Raw genomic sequence first — 18792 nt, 5'->3', positions numbered from 1 at the left:
GTGCACTCTGACCTCTCCGAACAACCATTTCGGCACACGTTCAGTCACCCAGGGCGCCTTCAGTCAGCGAATACAGAGAGATGGTGAAATGACTGACAGCAGACAGTCGCTGCACACTGGAGCAGACTGTAGTGTCAAAAACACCTGTCAAAAAATCATTCAACTGCCATTATCAAACAAACACCTCGCCCAGTCATATCACTAGCAAAGTGCCAAAGATGCCCAGAGTGCTGTTACATAGGGTTTGTCTCCGTCTTTGAGCTCTTCCTGACAGTCTCCGTGCCAGTGCCTGCTCGTATTTACATAGCAAAAGGTCACAAACAGCCTCAGGGCCCTCCGTCACTGCTTTAAAAAACAAATGACAGAAATTAAAAAGAATAAAAGTGGTTATATAAGACTTTTTATCTGCAACCGTGTTTCTTTGGAGAATGAACGTGTCATTTCATCTGAGGGGGTGGTAGGCGTCGAACAGAATGGCAGGGTTTGGGCAAGTGTGTGACGTTAACACAAGGCCAAGTCAGGCTGTGAAACATCCCCAGATTTGACGATTTTTTTGGTTTGTATTTTTTCGGTGGCGATGGTGGGGGGTTATTTCACAGCGTCTGTTCAACAGCGCCTTCATCGAAGCGTCCCTCGACGTGCTCCCTCGGTCCCTTTTTGACCATGCGATGATATTCAGATGACCGGATTCGTATGATCTCACTTAGCCATTTAAGCGAATCAACCTTTATAATTCAATGTGACAAGCTGACAAGAAAAATGAGTGTAAAATTTTATACTTATATGAATTTTTGTGTCACACCGCCGTCTGTGCACTTGTTTGTCTCCGAGTCCATAGCCGAGGGCTTCTTTGCACCCGGTTTGTACGCACTTTGTTTCCAGGCCTTCAAACAGATCGCCCTTCGCGCTAGTGAATTTGTTGATTAATTTCGGATGCTCCCCTTAATTAGCACCCCAAAGGAAGAGCGCCTTTTCTCGCCCGTGTTCCATAGAAATAAAGTAAGTCTGAGGAACAATGACCCTGAGGAAACAGACGTGCTGATGTCCGATATGACATTACAGGAGCCACCTCTCGCCTTCGCGTCTCCTCTCTTTCTCCAAAGGATGTGTAGACCTGGATCTAGGCGATGCCCGAGGAACTCCTAGGCCTTTTAATCAGTGGCTGGAAACAAGCCTCCTATTAGTCTAATTTAATTCTCGTTCCCGCTGACAAAGACCAAGCCGCACAAGATGCCACCCGACGCCTGAAACATGCTGCACTCGCGCCAGGGATAGTGCCGCTGGGCAGTAATTGGTGGCACTTTAACTTCCAGCGAAATTGGCAGATGACGGATTGGGGAGAAATAAAAATGTGATTCGTTTTTGAAATCAGAGCGAATTTTGCTAATTGGGTTTGTAAAGCCACCATCCGTTCCACTGACAGCCAAGTCAACTGCACGCTAGGCTCCAGGCGAGGTCTTAAACCTTTGTGACACGGTAAGAGAATAAAGAAAAACGGAACGAAACAAGACAAAAGACCTGATCGAGCATTCAGTGTGTTTTGGGGACCATTACGCTCAGATTTGTTGACTGGACTGGGACTGACACAGTCCATGATTGTCAGATGCCGAACTCACATCAACTTTACGGACACACTGGTCATCTTTAAAGGATTAGTCAATTTTCTTTAAAAAAATCCAGATTATTTACTCACCACCATGTCATCCAAAATGTTGATTTCTTTCTTTGTTCAGTCGAGAAGAAATTATGTTTTTTGAGGGAAACATTCCAGGATTTTTCTCATTTTAATGGACTTTAATGGACCCCAACACCCAACAGCTTTAATGCAGTTCAAAATTGCAGTTTCAACAGAGTCCCAAACTAGGCATAAGGGTCTTATCTAGCGAAACGATTGTCATTTTTGACAAGAAAAATAAAAAGGATGCACTTTTAAACAACAATTTGTCTATCTCTGATCCTTTGACGCGCCAGCACGCAATACGCCATCACGTCAAGAGGTCACGGAGGACGTATGCGAAACTACGCCCCAGTGTTTACAAGTGTGGAGAAAGAGGACCGTTCCGACGTTGTTGTATGTCGAATGATACTAATTAATGTCTTTGTGTTTATTGTTTAAAAGGGTCCACAAATGTGCGTTTCATATATGTAACACATGACCTTTCCACAGCATTACGTAATTACGTGAGGTCGTGTTGGTGCGTCACAGGACAGGAGATAGACGAGAAGTTTAAAGTTCATTGATGAAGCTACTATCATTCTTCATGTTAAATTTTTTAAAGTCAGGGTCATCACTATTTAATTTAATAAAGTAAACTGTTAAAAATTTCTGTAGAAATACTACTGGCAGTTATTTGCCAGTAATTTACTGTAGATTTAATTTATGTTATTTTTTGGAAACAGTTCATTCAAAGTTAAAAGAACCTTAAACAATAACTAGTCTTTATCTAATACTAAAATAATACCCTAATGCAAAGCATTCTGGAAACCAAAAATCCAACGGAAAAAATGAAAAAGGTTTTTTGGATAAATTTAAATCTACAGTAAGTTACTGGCTAACAGCTGCATAACTACAGCAATATTTTTTACAGTCATCGCTTAGACACTTCATGTGTGAAATGTCTATTTCGTAAAAAAAATAAAAGCATATTAAAAAGCATTTTCAAGCTGAACAACTTCTAGGTGGCCTGTTTATCTTACCGCATATCATGTGTTGCTCATACGACTTTCAACTGAAGCTCAGAGAGACATGTAGTAAGGCAATTGTAAAAACGTCAGTTTACATAACTCCAAAGTCTTTAACAGGCCTCTACTGGGGGCCGTTAAAAGCCATTATAGACACATGCGATCCGGCAGCTTCCCGTAAAACAGACATGACTGCTCGAGCCGCTGCCTCGAGTACAATCAGCCCCTTTGTGCTACAGAAAGGAAAGTAAGAGAAATCCTGATACAAAAGGACATGAAGCACTTGTGTAATTGGGATATTTGGGGGCTTCCTGTTTCAGGGCAACGGTAAGCAGTCGTGAAATAAAGCCGGTAAGAGTAGAGGGGAGGCTCGCCTGGGTTACTCGCCCTGGTCGCGCACCCCCCGAAGTGACCCATCACCTTGTCGTCACGGTGACACGGCGGGACCATCCGTGACGGGGCCGCGGTGATAACAACCTGATCGGGAGGTATAAGTAACAAATGAGATCAATTAAAGACGCAGAGAGGGGCACCTGCCAGGAGCTCTAGTTGCACTAAAACGATCCCACCATCTTTGTTTCCTCCTCTTGCAATCTCATCACTTCCACGGCTAACAATGGCACTGATTGTTCCCTAATGGAGAGGGAGCTCCAGAAGGATAGCTTCTTCCCCGGACCTCACGGTATCGCTAGCATCGGGGCCCCAGGCCAGGGATGAGGGGCAAGCTAAGCTACACTTATCCAAACTACTTCAAGCCCTTCGGTGGCCCCGCTCAACTTTTCGGGTTCTCAACAAGCTTAATTTGTAACAAATTTGTAACTCCGACTCTCCGTAATTGAGCGAAAGAGGCCCAAACAAGGGAATGATTGAGATGGATAATGGTACCTCTGGGGATAAAAGAGTAGCGCAGTTAAGAGAAACTGCAGACTGACCCGTTCCTCTCTGACTAAAAACACCAGAAACTCCCTTATGACACACGGCCCAACATGTCCCTTCATTCATTTAACGTTTATTTAATTTACATTTTTTAACCTGATTTGTCTGAAGCGACTTACAGTGCTTTACAAGGTATACACAACACTCTACCAGTTGAGCCACAGAAACATGAATTTGGTGCAATATGGATTTTTTTTAAAAGCCAAAAAGATTGTGAAGATACACTGCAACAAAGGCACCAGGCTGTATTCCACCCGCACCTGTTCGGTGGTTCCTGCTTATCGCACAACATTCGGTCCCACAAAGGGTCAAGGGAGATGGCATTGATGTTCTACTCTACAATTACGCCGCTCGCCATGTCAGAAAGAGAAACCCCCCACAAAATCACAGAAGGTGAATACACAATTATGAGGGATCGGCGTAACTGCGATGGCCTCGCCGCACTGAGTGTGTCTGTCTGAACCTCCGGGTGATTGTGATGGCCTGTCTGTTCTTCTCCCCAATTCATCCAGCGCCGTCTGACTGCTCCGTTCACCATAACCTTGCAATCAGCCCACCTGACAGTGTACCATTACCCATGGTAACAAGCCTGGCGTAATTTCAGGCGCGGAGCAGGCCGCGGCGCAGACCGGGTTGATGGTGTATTGATGGTGCGCGCCTCTGTTATCTTTCCCCTTAATTTGTTTTCAAGAACTGTGATTTACATTTCAGTTGGATTAAACCTTTTAATGTATCGCCAGCGTGAAGAGGGCCTCTCTGAACATCGCCTCTCCCCCTCCATCTTCCGTCCCGATTTCAAACGGCACATTTTCAGCCCTCAAGTGGAGAGGATTACAATTACAATTAAAAATCAAAAGCCCGCGTGTCCACCTAACGACTGCCCATCACCCTTTGTGCTGCTCCAAACAACGTGCAGCCGGAGAGGAGAGGCAAGCAGATGTACCTCTGCACCGGAGCATCAGTAGGTATTTCTGACAGTTCGTCTTGTTATTACGCAATGAGTGTTATTTTAGATGAAAGTAGGGGCGGCAAATGACATGCAAATGTAAGTCATTTGGCAGCAGGTAAAAGAACATTCAGTCAGGCTTTTTAAAACAATGGCGTGCAGTTTAATATAGGAGTTCAATTATCTGCCTTGATGTTCTTATGTGTTCTGTAGGCTGAGATACAGCCTGTCAACAACATCGGTTTATTAATATATCAGTATGTATAACTTCTGTTTTAACTCTTCTTTTGCTAGAGTATTTTTATATTTAATACTAAAAAACTAAATGTTACACATTTTTGACTTCCTTGCAGGCCTTTTAAAAGCACTTAAAAATCACAAAATTACCTAGATCAGTGGTTTTCAAACTGGGGGCCGCGAGATGGTGCCAGGGGGGCCCCAGTTTTATGACATTTTATGAAATACATTAATTTATCATGAATTCTGTGTAATTAAACCTAAAAAAAAAGGCTACTAACCAAAAGCACTACTTTTTTGTATAATTTAATGTTTTATTTATTAAAATGTTGAGTTTTAGAAGAGTTTTTTGTCACAAATTTTCTTTGGGGGGCCGCAAAGGAATGCACCATACAAAAGTGGGGCCACACGCTGAAAAAGTTTGGGAACCATTGACCTAGATTACAGAATGTGATGAGAAACGTTTAATCAGGTTTGATTTAGTCCATGAAAGAAAGAAAGAAAGAAAGAAAGATGACAATTAATTACCTAAAGGGATAGTTTACGCAAAAATTAAAATGATGATATCATTTACTAACCCATCAAGTTGTTCTGAACCTAGATACATTTCTTTGTTCAACAAAACACAAACGAAGATATCTTGAAAAATGTTAATTATCAAAAAAATCTGGGGTACCATTCACTTGCATAGCACTATAGAAGTCAATAGTGCCCCAGAACTGCTTGTTTACAAACATTATTTAAAATAACTTCATTTGTGTTCAGCAGAACAAAGTTTTTTATTGTTTTGAAGAAACTTAATGTTGGCAGAATTTTCATTTTTGGGTTAACTGTACCTTTAATTCTTTTTCTGTGACTTCTGTGACAAAATGCATAAAACAAAAAGAACTGTATACACTGAGTACATTAAAATCCACCCTCCTTCACGGTAACAAAGCCCAAACCAGCCACACTGCGATAACCCCTAATGTAAATTATGATATTTAGGAATATCTTATCTGTTGGTTATTCATTATTATTTTGCATTTTTTGCTAATTTTTTTTCAAAAAACAAAATGTCAATGTAGAAGAAATGGGTATAGCATAATTTGTGCATAATAATATTCAAATAAATTCAGTTTCTCCAGGGCAATGATATCAATGAATTTTGCTTCTGTGCCACTTATTGTTAATTTCTGCAACCATTAATACCCCACGATGATACTTAATTCTGTATTATTAAACATATTCCATTTATTTTTCGGTAAGATGATTGTAGAAGTTTCCAATGATAGTGTGATTACAAAGTAATGTTTTTTTTATCTGATTACAGACCGTGCAATATTAACTGCTTGACTAAAATGACTATTTAATAATTCCCAAAGTCTTTACAGAATAAAATCTATCCACAGTTTCTTTTGCCCCTGAACCGATGAAAACTTTTAGTTTTCTGTACTACGACATGGCCTCAATGCATTTAATGCTGTATAATGCATTTGTTTTTATAAGGCTAAATGCATGCAAGCTTATGTGGCATATAAGAAAGCTACTAAAATATGAAAAAGCTGATTTCTTACCAAATGGTTGTTTAGTAAAAGTCTGTTTTGTTAGTTGTCCGTTTGTTAGTGGGCAGTGATGACATCCCTCACAGTGAATGCTGGGGTAGGATTACTGTTTACAGGTCACCAGGGGGTGCTGTATTGATTTTACATGGAGCGTACTGTGCCTAATATATTCCACTTTTCTCTTTTAAGCTAAAAGCATTGTATTTTTAACCCTTAACTTTTAAGCTGCTCGGTTTGTATAAACTTTTAACCTTTTACTATCAAGTTGCTCAATTGTATACATATTCATGTAGTTTAATAGGTATAATGGTGAGGAGGGCGAGGAGAGATTTGGGGGTATTTAATGTAGATTTTTGCATGAAGATTTACAATAACCACAAAAGGTAAACACAGCAACCGGGTATTTTACAGTTATCAAATGCTTTATCGACATCTAGTGGATGTAAGTGTCACTGCACATTTTGAATAAATTTATGCACAGCCACATAAAGACTAATTCAGTAATAGAGTGCAGTGTGCATCTGTAATCAACCCGTATACTCTTTTATATAAGTTTACGTAACTTTGTGTTTTTGAGGGATGTTGTTTTATATGTATGCCTATTATTAGTTATACAAAGATAATGGCTAACGGTTTTTTAAAACAAAGGGCCGGTGAATAAAAGGTGTGGGGCTAGTGCTGTGTGGTTTGGCGTTTATTCAGAGCCTTTGTCATAGATAATAGATGAGGTTCAAAGACAAGTATTATAGCAACATTTCATTAAGAGATACAGGGCTTTTGATGTCAACCACTTGTGCAGCACCTGTAGCTTTGATAGTTAATCTCTGGACCACACTGAAGAAACCACATGGGTTATAATATACCTCTTATTAGAGCTCAAATTCTTCCATTTTCACCCAGGCGTTCAGAGCATTAGTGACCCACAATGAACATTGGTTGCCGATACTGATTTTGCATCTAGGTGATCTGAAACAGACAAGATAAAAAGGTATTTTTTTCAATTCTTAAAGGGATAGTTCACCCCAAAATGAAAAATAAAGCCTAAAACACCCCCCAAAAAACCCTATTCTGTCATCATTTACTCATCCTCATTTTACAAACCTGTATACATTTCTTTGTTCTGATGAACACAAAAGCTGAAATTTTGCTAAATGTTTGTAACCAAACCATTCGTGGACTACATTTACCTCCATACTATTCATTTTTCCTACCATGGAAGTGAATAGGATCCACAAACAATTTGGTTACAAACATTCTCAAAATATCTTCCTTTGTGTTCAGCAGAACAAAGAAATTTATGCGGGATTGTAACAACATGAGAGTGAGTAAATGATGACAGAATTTTTATTTTTAGGTGAACCCTTTAACAACACTACAATAAACTTACTTTAAAATTTTCACCAAAAATGAAAAATCTGTAATTTACTGACCCTCGTGTTTTTACAAACCTGTCTTAATTTCTTTGTTCTGCAGAACACAAAAAAGATATTTTGAGCAATGTTTATAACTAAACTGTTTTTGAGCACCATTGACTTCCATAGTAGTATTTTTTTTCTACTATGGAAGTCAATGGTGCTTCTGTTCTCTGCTTCCTTACAAATATCAGTTCAGCAGAAAAAATACATTTATACAGGTTTGTAACAACATGAGGGTGAATAAATGATTTTTGGGTGAACTAACCCATCAAATGATGAGCACTTACAGGCGGAGTCCACGATGTTTGAAAGCCAATGTTGATATTTGAAATCACCTAAACAAACACGCCCCTACCCCAATAGAATCTGGACCTTCCGTTGATAGACCCGCCCCACACATACGCAACCCGGCAAGGATGTCGGTTAGTAGACACGCTCCTTACTGCTGATTGGCTATAAGTGTGTTTTGGTAGTCGGCGCGTCTCCTTTTCCAAAGCGTTTTTCAAACATCGTGGACTCCGCCTTTAAAACTAGGGCTGTCAAAAGAATAATCGTGATTAATCGCATACAAAATAAAAGTTTGTTTTTGCATGATATATTTGTGTGTGTTGTGTGCAATTATTTTGTGAATATAAATACACACATACATGTATACATATTAAGATTTATTTATATATTTTTATATATATTTTAACAAAATCTAAATAAATAAAAATATATACATTTAAATGTTTCTTAAATACGTGCATGTGTGTGTATTTATATATACAAAATAATTACACACAGTGCTAGGGCTGGATATTGGCAATGACCTCGCGATACAATACGTATCACGATACATGGTTCATGGTGCAGTGTATCACGATACGATGCGTTTGCGGGTTACGATACATTGTAATACTTTTTCTTTTTTTTAATCAAAAATGTAAAAATAATAGAGCTGATTTTTTTTATTTTTTTTAAGCCAAAGTGCTTCCAAACGTCGGCTTTGAAAGCTGCAGGTGTTTTCTCACTCCCGCTTACTTCTGAGACATTGGGCGAATGTCTGTATATGAAAGACAACTGGACAGCGACAACTACAGCAGTGGCAGAGGAGGTCGTTTGACGCCCACAGAGGGATTTTTTTAAAACATCGATAGTAGAGATTGAAATATCGATACACTATTGTGGAAAAAATTATCACGATAGTTAGCTGTATCAATATTTTTGCACAGCCCTACACAGTGCACACACATATATTATGCAAAAACAAACTTTTATTTTGTATGCGATTAATCGAGGTTAATCTTTTGACAGCCCTACTTAAAACTATAACTTAATGGTTATCTTCAACTCCATAAACCAAGAATCAGGCAAGAACAAGGCCTAATTTAAACATCCATTGGAGATCATATTGAAAGCCTTTGCTGATGTCTTCTTTAACAGACAGCAACCATCTAAAAGAGGCGATAAGATCAGACAGAGGTGGATACAGGATATTCGACTCTTTGGTGCTGTGATCAAGTATTAGCGTATATTACCGGTGACGCAAAATCAAAGCGAACTCCTGGCATTGTTCTTAATGTCACGTCTCTCTAATTCACACTGTCCACCTGTTTCTAAGCTTTTGTTCTGCGAATTACTTCTCAATGTCTTGACAAAGAGATGGAAATTCCTGTCAGTGGTGCAGTACCTTAACAGCAGACCTCTGAGAAAGTTAAATGTAAGCTGAAGGCTTGACTGCAGTTAAATATAGCTTTTTGTTTGATGGGCTCACAAAAAATTGAAGTCCTTTTAATGCAGGTTCTCAAACTTTTTCAACCACAAGGCCCCCTAGTTGCCCATATTTGAAGGCCCCCCACTCATTCATTTTTTTTTTTCAAATAAAATTAACTAGAGCTTGGAATGACTAGACAGATGTATATTCACTACTAAAATGACCAAAATTATTTTATTTTAAATAATGCTTGTTTTGTCAGATTTTTAATCATTTTAAGTCATCTTAAGTCCCTCTTGGAAATCTGCTTAGGCCCCTTGTGGGCCCCGCCCCCTGGTTGGGAAACACTGCTTTAATGGTTCAGAAGTTGGATTTTTGCAAAAACTGGAACAAAATTGTATGAATGAAAAAAGTTTTTTTCCTTAAACATCGTTATTTGTTAAACATGAAAAGTAATCACAAAATCAAAGATTTTTAGAGGGGCGAGATGAAGCCCACGAGAGCCTCTGTCGGGCAACGTCTATGGGTCAGGCACCTACTACTGCACACGCAATCCTGAATATTCAAAATGTGTCTAAAATTTGTTCATAACTATTCAGTGATTCCAAAAGCTTTACTTTTTCTTTTTGCAAGCGTCTGTACACAACGTGTGCATGCGATCTGTGTGTTACGCTATGCGATCTTGCGGGAGAGAAGGTGTTTGGCATAATTAGGGCAATATCAGCAATGTCGCATTGCTCCCTCCTCTCTGCGATGATGAGAAGTACTGCCGGGTCTGTTGTTGCCTAATTCTTGCTAACAGCAGCCGGTGTAATCACACACCCCAATTAGCCACCCCTGCGCCTCGCTTCCCCCAACCACTTCCTCTGCACGCCTCTCCTCACCACGCTGGGTAATGAGCTTTCATCTGCCGCTGTAGTCCTCCGAACAGAAAAGAGCACCTCGCGGTACAATCAGTCATCGGCAAGATCAGAGCCTTACATTTACTCAGCTTGATTTTGTCACTTATTACTATTACATTATTATGTGCTGAATTATAATGTCGCAAGCCAGGATTCCTAAGCTCATTCTGACAGATGCTTTCCTTGCATTACCATTTACAGTATCGATAGATCCACATTAAAGTGGAGCGTGAGTGAGTTGCTCTCGGAAGGAGGGATAAATCTAAAGAGGGATCGATATCAGCATTCTCATCTGTATTCTAGCACCACCTCTCTTTTCACTGTCGGTTTGTCCTCTTATCTCTGAACGTCCTCAACAAATCAATGAGCCAGTGGTTAGTACAGAGACTGTCGGTTCAGCATTGTGAAACGTCCCGTATTAGAAGCCTGTGATGCATCTTCATGATTGTATACTACAGTGGATGGATGGATCACTGGAAGGAATTCAGAATCTTTTGCTTTTTTATCTTTAAATATAAACTATATAGTTTTTACCTTATTTACCTTATTTTAGTACAGAATATTAGGGCTGGGTATTGCAACCAATCTGGAGATTTGATTAAATTCTTATGGTTTGAATTCGGTTCGATTTCGATTCGCTTCAATTACAATTATTTATCAGTATTTCTTTTTAAAAAATTATTTTGCAGACATCATTTTTTTATTTAAATATAAAGCTGTGTACACACCATAAGCAAATTAAATTATTTGCGTGAGTAGATTACATATTGTGCAAAGACAATGCAAGACGTGAATAGATGCAAATTCGTGCAGGGATTTGCCAATGTCGCGAATTGGACGGCACGATTGCCACGAACACACGCTATTCGCAGTCTAACGCATCTTTCGCGCAAGTTGCAAATATTCAGCTCGCATGACGCAAAGTTAAATCGCGCAAGTAATCTAGAGCAAGGAACATGATGTTTTGCGTTTCGTGTGTATGCAACATAAATGGTGGTAACCAAAATCATCCCACTAAAAAACTAAATTTTAAACTTACATTTTAAATGTGCAACAGTGACATTCATTAATAACATGAAAAATGTTTAAGAAATGAAACATCATAAAGTTTTTAAAAGTCATACATGTTTAAAACAGGACCATAAACTCTTTGTTTGGACATTGCATAAATAAAAATGTGTCGATCTTAAATTTGCATCAATGCACTTGAACATAAAATACTTTGAACACGGCGCTGGCTTCAATAGGCTAACCGTAACCTTCTGCTCTGATCTCATTTTGTAAAGCAACTCGAAATATATAAAACCAACACTCTAAAAATGGCTGGGTTATGTTTGACCCATAATGGGTAAATATTGAACAGAACACATTGCTGGGTTTAAATTGACCCAATGCTGGGTTGTTTTAACCCAACTTTTGAGTTATTAATATATAATCCATGGTTGCATAACAACATTGTTTTTTAAATCACTTTTAATTGTAGTATAATTAAGATGTTAGTATTAATAGCCTCTTTTAATCTGTTATCTATTTATATCAATTTTACATTTGCCACACACTGTTTCCAGGTAGAGGGCCACCTTAAGCTTTAGGCCTCTGGTAGTCAAATACTATAAAGGGCTCATTATAGTTGTGCGTAGGTCCTACGGCGTAGCTGCGACATCGTAAGTTATGCGTGACAACGTGCAAACACACATGCAAGACCACTGGTAGACAGTATCCACGCATGTTATCACAGTAGCAGCGCGACCGTCAATGAAGAACAGCTTGCCAAGTTTAACACACATGCAAAGAAGAGACAGCAACTTGTTGTGTATGATATGAGATGATCAGCAGTGATGGAAGTAAATAAACAGCGACTTTCGTTGCAGTTTGAGTTAAATCACTCCTCAACTTGGTTCATCTTTGTTCTCACCATCACAAATGGATAAACCTATGACACAGTTTTTTACCTGACGGGAGGGGTTCTGGTGGATCAATCACAGCGCTTGTAGTCCGTGTAAAACTGACGCCCTGTTAAAAATTTGGCGAGGTGCTCGTCAGGCTACGCAGAGGTTATAGATAAACTACAGTGTAGCTACGGCGTAGGCCCTTACACATGACTATAAATTGGACTTAAGGCACTGGCCACATCAGCTTAGGTCATAATCCATCTTTGGATACATGCCACTCAAGTTCTGCTATAGTACACTGGTGACAAAAGTCTTCAAACAAAATATCTGAAAGCCTAAATGCGCAACAAATGTTCATAATAAAATGATATGCAAATATTAGACGCTGAGGGCTGGGTTTTGTCATTTGTGTAAAGATTGGGTGAAATGATGCAGGGATCATTTTTCTTTGATTTATACCATGAATATGTATTTTCTGAAAACATTATTAATGACTCCTTGTTTACACATTCATGGTCGTTTGAATGCACTATCACTAATAATGTGTGAAAAAAGTTTCTCTGTTAAGTTTTAGTCTATGTTGTCTGTCAAAGGTAATGACGGTTAACAGATATGGATGAAGAAAAGCAACAGAATTAATCTTGAAGAACATTTGTGGTTATTTCCACAGAGACTTTAATGTGTTCAATGAGTTGTTTGAAGACACAGATGCAAACTGCTGGATTTAAAACTGTTCGCAAAAATGAGAATCAATAAAACTTAACTCACATCATCCTTATTTTCCTAGAAGAATGGTTGTCATGGTGAGCCACTATTGTCTGCAAAGCTCTGCAGATATAATATTCTGATGTATGCATATTTAGGGCATTTCGTGGCTCGGGCTTGTAACCTGAAGGTCGCTGGTTCGAGTCTCATGGCCAGTGGGTTGAGAATGGTTGCGACTGAGGTGCCCTTTAGCAAGGCACCCTTTGCTCAGTTGCTCCGGGGGTGTGTGGGTTCACGACTTGCAGTGCGTGTGTTTACTACTTACTGGAATGAGTTAATTATGCAGAGGCTCACAGTGGATGAGTAGTAGCTACACTGTGAGTGTACATTGTTTGTATGTCGTTATTGTGGTGTATTGTGAGACTGAATGAGTGCACTTGATAATGCCCACTATGATTTTAAACACCACTACAAATGGCTGTTCCCTCAAATAGCACTAAATATAAGGGTATAGGGGGCTATTTCAGACACATTCATATATTCTGCCGGTTACATTTACATTTATGCATTTGGCAGACGCTACTATCCAAACTTTTAGAAAAGCAATAAAGCAATAGTTTTAACCAATTTAGAGACAATACATTTTGGAAAGAAATTGGAATTGGTTCTGAATGAACTCTTATTCTAAGATTTAAGTTACATTTTTAAGAATGCCAAGTGTGAAAACAAACTAGACTCAACCTGGCTCTGCTTAGGGCGCACTCCTAACTCCTATTAGAGTTCTCAATAGGTCGGGTCGGACCTCGGGCTTATAATCTTTTCCGCTCAGTGAAAAAAAATATTAATCATTGCTGCTGTTCACTCTAAAGAAAGTGTTTTTTTATTCGTAGTTATTTGGTGCACGATGACACACAGCCCTCTCACATTGCTTAGTTGATTTGTCGCGTGCTAGAGGTCTTCTCGGGTCCAAAGAAATGTACCCGACCCTAAATGACCCGAATCACTTTATACCCGAATCCAACGTGCATAATTTTTTTTTAAAGAAAGACCCGACCCGAGACAAACCCGAGAAAATTAGACCCGAGTCCGACCCGAACTAGTGGCAATTTTTTTAACCCGAATGTAAACGGCACTGACGTGTGTGCATTCCAACATGATCTCACAAAGTTCCGTGGGATAGTCACGGAATTTTGTGCTCATTTTTCCGTGGCATTCTCACGGATCTCCGCATTTTTCCGTGGCCCTGCTACGGACTGTCTTTTTCCGTGTCATTCTCACGGATTGGTTACTCAACTGCTTTTTCCTGTTTTCAAACCATTTCCTGTTTTCAAACCATTTTTCAAACCGAAGCGAAAATGGTAAGAAAATAGGACAAAACCGTTGAGTAACCAATCCGTGAGAATGCCACGGAAAAAGACAGTCCGTAGCAGGGCCACGGAAAAATGCGGAGATCCGTGAGAATGCCACGGAAAAATGAGCACAAAATTCCGTGACTATGCCACGGAAATTCGTGAGATCAGGTTGGTGCATTCTGCAGACCCACACGCAGCAATCAGACAGAAAGAAACTCTGGTGGCCTCGCAACCAATTTGGCGAGCTGCTCCATTTGTTTTACTCTGTTATCTGACGACGACACCAAGGTAACCGCTAAAATGTACATTTAAAATTGACTGACACGTCTGTCTCAACGAAAATGAACCTACCGCCAGTCACACACACAATGTCCCAAGCGCTCTTGGCAAACAGATGAGAGGTTTGAAAAGGACATTGACGCACACACGAGAGAGAGTTTGGGTCTTCTCGGGTCTGTTCAGCAAAAACACATTCATTTAAATTTCCTGAGACCCGATGCCGCTATTATTGTACCCGACCTGTGTCCGAGGCACATGTGAAACTTTTAGACCTGAACCCGATCTAAGTGGACCTGTGAAGACCTCTAGCGTGTGCAGCTCAGACATTCGCGTAACCCTGTTGGGCGCATCAGAAAGTTTTTACAAAAGCAGATGTAGGTGAGTGGTCACGCAATTGACGACTCTCTTTTTGAACCACGCTCTGGCGTGATTTGCGATCACACTGCAAGTTCCGATCCTGAACCCAAGGGAACCACACCGGAGCCCACCTCTGCAAGCCAGCCAGGACGCAATAACCAAACTGCAAGTAAATGTCTGCTTCCAAGATGTTAAATAATATGCATTGATGAAAATATATTTTAGTGACTGAGGTTGAAGCACTGACCCGATCGGGCAAGTGACAATACTTTTTACTGGCCTGAACGTCTCTCACGTTGGCAGTCCTTTATGTTGAGCCCTGCTAAGGTCCACTGTGTTGATATTTAGCAGCATCTAGCGCTGCGAATTGCAACCAACAGCTCAGTCCACAGCTCACCCCTACATTTGTTGCCACAGGACAAACATGTCATTGTCTGAGAAAATGTAATAACAAAAAACGCACTCTATATAACCGTTTGTTCGTTTAGGGCTACTGTAGAAATATGGCGGCGCGAAATGGCAACTTCCATGTTAAGGGACCCACAGTGATTAAAATGGCAAATTCTAAGGTAATAAAAAAATACATTTTGTAAGGTCTTTATACACCACTGATAATATAGTAATAAAAGTTACACAATGCACCTTCAAAGATACTTAGGATCCACCTTTTAGCATCAACATGTTCCCCATTTGTATGGGCAATGCAGTACTTGGGTGATTCTCACGAAAACTTGGTTTTAAAAATGTCAAGCATGAAAATGTAAAAATTGCTTAAATTTACTTTTTTCCCACCAGACATTGAAAAACAAAGCCTGGAGTAAATGGGAACATTAATTTAAAAACTTTTACTTATCATTTAACACTTTTTGTAACATAATTTAAAAAATTAGTCCTAAAAAATCTCATTACCGCAACAGTCAGAAAACATCAACACTGACATATTTTCAAAATGACATGACAAACCTGAAAGAACATAATTTGGAGATTCTGCACATGCATTTAAAATCAAAGTATTATGCTTCTATTAATTAAATTAACATTTAATAAGCATCTGTTGCGGTAATGATAATCAAAATGTTGTGTAAGCATTCTGACAAGACAATATTTCAAATTAACTGTAAAAAAAAATTATCTTACCTGGTAGCCATCTTGAAGTAACTGGTCCATGTGCTTGGTCACTCAAAATGAAACTTTATTAAAATTCTGTATGTGTGCTTAAACTGTTCTCAAAAAGTGTTGCGGAGGATGAGAACATCAGGCATGGACACATCATTTTCCTAATTTTTCTTCATTATTATTATACATGAATATTCAGTAAATATTTTTTCTGTCATCTAAAGCAGTCTAGCAAAACATCCATTTATTTTTTCTTAATATTTTTGTGTTAATTTGATTAAATTACAACATAACGCATGTTTAAACACAGCCGGACACATTGCGGTAATGAGAATTTCAGCAGAAAATGAGATAAAATTTCCAATTATAAATTCTTATGTTGAAATCACACATTGTGCAAGGTAGAACACAGTATTGTGTTAATTCTGATGCTTTTTAATGTTACTATATTACACATTTTAAAGCTAAAATCATTAGTGCCGTGGTGTTTCAATGGTTTCATGAGAATCACCCACTTGCTAAAATTTGTCTGCCATATAATTCCTGTATGCTCTTTCTATTATTTTTTTAACAACATAATACAATTTTTCATTGCTAATTTTTGCATGTTACACCAAAATCAGCCCAGCGTCACAAGTCATCCACTGGCACTGCTCACCATACGGGCAACCTCAACCATGCACACACATAATGACATACACACAAACAACACACTCACCTCCCAGCCCTCTGCTGAGCTGTTTGTTTAGGAATCTTGGCCTGAAAATTGTATTCCATCGACCATGCTCGCTATCAACACACAATTATCTGGGTTAATCATGTGGAACAGTGGCAAATTCACCTGGGGCTTAGGAACTAATGACATTCGCGTCTGGCCTGCTTTAGTGAAATAGCCCCACACCTGCAGCGGGAGAAACGAGATTGCCAAAGAAAATTTGGTCTCATTTTGTCCCCCTCCCATCTAACACTGTGCACCCTCGCCCCTTTTGCGCTCTCTTTCTTTTCTTCACTTTCTTCTCTTTGAATCTCCACCTTTGCTCTCACACCCGACCATTTACTGTCACTGTTTCTTTACCCATTTTCATTCCTTATATGCTTTCCCTTACTGTACTGTGTTATTTCCCTTTCATTCTTTCCATCTCACAGCCCATTCCTTCAGGTGTCACCTATGTTTCCATTTTTAAACAATGAGTCCGCTAGAACGCATCAGCAAAGACATCAGAGCGTCATTGTCAATCGGGCGATTTCTGATTTGCGTATCAAGACCCGAGAAATGAAAAATGCATAAAACACCAGACAGCATCTCCCCACTAGAACCGAGATGCTCACATGCACGCTGGACGCCGAGATGTGCTCGCGCTGCATAATAACGGCGTGATTGTGAGCGGGCAGAAGGAAGCTGTCACGACATCACCTCTCCCACAATTCCCCAGCTTTATGAAGTCATTTCAGCCAACTTCCAATACAGGAAGAGAGTCTCATCGCTCATAATTATTTATCGATACTGTGACATACTTTTCTCATCACAGGCCGCATCCATGTGTGAAATAGCAGCGTGCAACTGGGAGATTATTACCTGTGTGATTGTGATAGGCTCCCTGTGTGCTTGGGATAATCAGCAAGGCACTACCACAGACAAGGCTGCCAATCAATGCGCCACTGAATCATCTAAACTCATTGCAACAATCGCATGGGTGTTGAATCTAGATCTGGGTAAATTGGCGTACCATCGTACATGAAAACTGCTTTGCCAGCACCCATCGCATCCGTACAAGAACATGTCCCTTTATGTAAATGATTATGTTACATGGCAATTATATAGCATACAGTAATAGACAGCTGGATGTTATGGTACTCTGTTGTATTATTTAACCACCATGGCTATTCAGTCCTAAAATGCAGTACATAATAAAGCAATGCAAACAGATCACACGAAGGCCAGACATTATCGAGCACTATTTTACAGACTCCGTATACATGTAAGTCGACTCCTCCACACAGGGCTCCGAGTTAATTGAAAACTAAAATAAATAATCAAATTTAAGGCTTAAAGGTACATTTTAGCACATCCAAAAGAAGCATGTGCATGGGACGGATGCGGTGTTATCCTCCAAAGTCCATGACATGGTTTAACAGTCTCATAGAATTTACAAAACGCCCCTGAAGGCCCACATAATCTCTCCTTTTTTCCAGCTTAATGGGAGATAATACAGGAGCGTACCCTGATGAATCAACGCGCAACAGCAGCTTTAGTTTGATAATTAATGCCGACGTTGGAAATAGATTTGCGATTTGGCAGCACAGGTCTCACAGACTGATACGGCACAAACGTCTCCGTGCAAGCCAAGCCCTCCGTTCCAGCCGGATCTGCATCCATTCAGCTAATCTCATTTTTTCAATAGTGTTAATTCTTCGACTAAAGCCTGTTATCTCATTAAGAGCCCTGCCATGGGATCCGATGGCACCCTGACATCTGTATTCATTTGGCACAAAATTAGTCCTGACACAAATTTAATGAAAAAAATTCTCCAAACACAGGAGATTAGAAGACGGGCCAGGAATATCGGAAAAAATTCCTTTCTATATAAAGAAGGTTTTCCTTTATTATTCTTCTCTTTAGAGGTGGTTTAATAACATTTCCATGCTGCCTCTGTATTTGGTTGTTTCATTAAAACCTTGTGTATATTGAGGTCAAACGTAAATCCCTCCTTCTAAGATTCTTAAATCTTGAAG

At 39.6% G+C, this 18792-nt stretch overlaps 1 long non-coding RNA gene across 1 annotated transcript in view; it reads right to left on the bottom strand.

Annotated features, from left to right (window-relative positions):
* Window positions 1–7316, bottom strand: part of LOC129451094 (uncharacterized) — a 41724-nt gene extending 34408 nt beyond the window's left edge. The window contains exon 1 of the long non-coding RNA XR_008646579.2: window positions 7209–7316. This is a non-coding gene — a long non-coding RNA (uncharacterized lncRNA). The remainder of the gene's footprint in view (window positions 1–7208) is intronic.
* Between the last annotated feature and the right edge of the window lie 11476 nt (window positions 7317–18792).

The sequence above is a fragment of the Misgurnus anguillicaudatus genome, chromosome 8, assembly GCF_027580225.2.
Source record: "Misgurnus anguillicaudatus chromosome 8, ASM2758022v2, whole genome shotgun sequence".
NCBI classification, from domain to species: Eukaryota; Metazoa; Chordata; class Actinopteri; order Cypriniformes; family Cobitidae; genus Misgurnus; species Misgurnus anguillicaudatus.
This window is presented reverse-complemented; position numbering and strand designations above follow the sequence as displayed.